The sequence below is a fragment of the Gymnodraco acuticeps genome, unplaced genomic scaffold, assembly GCF_902827175.1.
Source record: "Gymnodraco acuticeps unplaced genomic scaffold, fGymAcu1.1, whole genome shotgun sequence".
In the NCBI taxonomy this organism is placed as follows: Eukaryota; Metazoa; Chordata; class Actinopteri; order Perciformes; family Bathydraconidae; genus Gymnodraco; species Gymnodraco acuticeps.
Window position 1 is genome coordinate 65,687 of NW_022992261.1, and position 3,446 is coordinate 69,132.

Sequence of the window (3,446 nt, forward strand, 5' to 3'; positions counted from 1 at the left end):
GTTTTTCAATGTTGTTACCAAGCAGCGTACCGTCACTCAGTCCGCGTTCACACACAACACACAGGTTTTGGTTGAGTGTTTCTTAGCACTTGTAATATGTGTACACAAGGTGTCTCTCTTTAGCCTTGGACCACTTGGTAAGATCTGAAAAAAAAACATTCAAGTATCAAGCCCTATTTAGGCAATCAATTATTATTTATCAAGCAAAAGTATACCACTATGAGGAAAATAAACAATGCGCTTTGCAGTTATGGTTTTACCCAACAAATAGCTTAATCATTTTTTTGTTGTATATAATCATCACAGAGATTTTAGTCAGCATCTGTTGAGCTATTATATGTCTGACATGACTGATTGTTTGCCATATATCACCCGGCAGCCTGTGATATAAATTACCTAACTCATTCTACCACACTTCCCCCACCTTGCAATATAAGCAGGGCTTCCTGCTCACAACTGTAATTTAGTTAACATTACTTTTGCATCAGCTTCCATTGTCTTACATAACTCAGCCCTTGTGCTAATCATGGACCTCTCAAACAAGGCAAACATATAAAACATTTGAACATTAACTTGAATGAAAGAAAGTTTTTACTTAGATGACTTCTTGTGACAGTTGGGCAGCCGACAGATCCTGCACCTGCAGACAGAGATAAGCAAAAGAGTTAGGAGTGCAGTGGGCTATAATTGCAGTGATTAACAACAGAATAAAGTGAATTGCAGAGCCACACTTACAGCCAATGACCATGATGCCCACAATGAAAAGGCTGCTGCGATGGTCAGTCCAGCATAGCGCAGGGACTAATCTGGACATATAACACATGAATCAAGACCACACTGGAACAAACTGCTCCAAAATCAAGTAAAAGAATAATGAAAACAAGGTGTTCTCGCTGTAATAAGTCAAACAAATCTGCCAATAGAACAAGTGAAGATTTGCTTGGTTAGATTTCTTGAAATAAGATGGGATATTTAGATAAAGGAGATTCATTCATTAGCTGGGAAAATCATTTTGAACTATATTTGACCAGGATCATGTAAATGTTATTCCAAATAAGACGGAAATGTTAGTTTTCTGATGTTAGTTGGTGATTTTCCAATAAGAATTTGTTTTTGTTTTTTAAATCAAGTAAGATGTATTTGTTAAAACAAGATTAACCACAGCAGCTTAAAGAACTTGTTTCATTTGAGATACAACTCAAAATAAGATGTTTTCAAGAGTCTTGAAGATGCATTGTCTAAAAACAAGACCCTATATCTCACTGCATTGTTACCATCTTCAGTTATTATGTCTTGTATCAATGTAAAGACATATTCTGACTAGATATTAGACAAATACATTTGGCAACAGGTAATAACACACAGAAAAGGCAAATATAGCTTCTTACCATAGGTGAATCTTTATCCTGCTCCGGGTCTATAAGAAGCAGAAAGTAAAGTATTGAGTTGAGGAAAAGCAAAGAGAGAAAGGATCACCGGGTAACAACAGTCAGAGATAGAAGACAGATCTACCGTCCTCTCTGACATGCTGTTGTATAAAACCCTATCAGTGTGGGAACACAGCACAGCACAGCATGAGGTCACACATATCTTATCTCTCTTTGCATAAGGTACACTCAAGCATTCATCTACCGGCAAGAGAGGCCGTGAGGAGCTCTGTTCTACCACTCTGCCATGGGTTTTGTTTGGAAGACAGGAATTGTGATACTGTCAGTCTGCCATGAGAAACAACGAAACCGCAACGCCTGTGGCATTTAAGCTAATATGAAGTAGTAACATTTGTATTCACCCCAGGCAACAACTTTGGTGGCTTTCCCAGTTGTGGATGGGGAAGATGTCACTGTGGATACAAAATATAGACAGTAAAAACATTAGTTTTCATGACATTTTGATTTTATGGATCCCTTTTCTGTCCGAATTTAATGCAAAAAGAATGCAAGGGCATAGTTTCATAGTTTATATGGAAGCATATTTGTCTTTGGTCATATTGACTCCTTATCTTAGCCATACTTAATTATCTCTCACTAAATTCCAGGTGCATTCCTATGCTACATATTAATTGAATTTCTGAATATTTTAGTGAAATGGCTCTCTTAGGAAATGTAGGCTGACACTTTTTAAACACATATCAGCGTTTTCTCTCTCTGTTGCTCTCACTTAGTTCTCTCCCTTTCTCTGGTCTGTAAATTGCAGCAGAACGCTCCTCTGTACTGTACAGTATATCTCAACAAGGACAGGGAGTTTAACATTTTCTAATTAACTCATAATTAGTTTTAAAGGGGAGAAAGCTTACTGTAAGCCTTAACTATGGTAAGGTGGTGTTATAGCATACTGGAGTGCTTATGGTCTTTTAACCCGCCTAACTCAATGATGTTCAAACATGTGACGGGTGCAGATTGTTACCTGTTGGCTTGGTTTGTAGCTTAGTTGTGCCATTATTGGGAGCTAAAGGGAAGACAAATACAAGTCACATGAGGTTCATTAAAATATGTGAGTTATGTATATCACTAACAGCACCATACTTACCTATGTACTGTTCATTTGTATTGTAGTGGCGTTGACTGGTTTGCTAGTTTGCTGGCTTGTGGCGCGTTTAGTGGCGAGTTTCTGAGTTGGGGTGAGTCACATCTCTGGTGAATCTGCTCTGCACTCCTCTTCCTGTTACATCAAGAAATAACTGAATCACATGCACTGAGAGAGGCCTGACCTTTGCTAAAAAAGACATTAGATTAAATAAGAAGACGGATGATAGATAGATAAATATGTTTCTGTTTTTACTCTTTAGCTATGTCTACTCGTCACTTAAAAGATGTGAATTAAAAATAATTACATTAAAAAATAATTATGATTTGATAGAATAAGATGCACTACGCAACAGTTAAAAAAGTTACATTAAGCTCTTCCTTGACCACTTTCCTCCTCCACCCACTGACAGACAGTCAGGAAGACAGAACAAAACACAGACTAACACAGGCAGCTTGATAGATAAGTGGATAAAATAACTGTAATGCTAACATTTATGTATATGGTTGTAAATGTAAAAAAAAGGAAAAAGCCTGGAGACTGAAAAGCGCTGCCAAAGTGGAATTTTTCAGCATGGCCACGAGATGCGTACCAGTGGGAGTATGAGCAGTGGGCATTGTTGTTCCGTTTTGCCATATTGTTGCTCACAGACTGCATTTGATCTGCCGTTGTGGGAGACTGAGCTCTTGCCATGCGGGGGAAAAACACATATTTTAATCACCAAAAACACAAGTAGATAAAGCACAGCGATGGCTCCATACTCTAAAACTTTACAGGAAGACCAAAGGGCCCTGTTGTTTACCCCAGTGATGTTCTCAAACAGTGCTGTGATGTATTCCTGGCACAGGCCAGACTGGAGAATGCTGGCCGTGCAGGTGAGGAGGCCTGCAGATGCACTGAGAGTATGTCACAGTGAAAGTCCT

The 3,446-nt window shown here is 38.6% G+C and overlaps 1 long non-coding RNA gene across 1 annotated transcript; it reads right to left on the bottom strand.

Annotated features, from left to right (window-relative positions):
• Positions 1 to 1,397: 1,397 nt before the first annotated feature.
• On the bottom strand, positions 1,398 to 2,444 carry LOC117540336. Its single transcript, XR_004568156.1, has 3 exons — positions 2,404 to 2,444; positions 1,790 to 1,840; positions 1,398 to 1,417 (listed from the first exon to the last, which is right to left on the bottom strand). It is a non-coding gene; the product is annotated as an uncharacterized LOC117540336 (long non-coding RNA).
• Between the last annotated feature and the right edge of the window lie 1,002 nt (positions 2,445 to 3,446).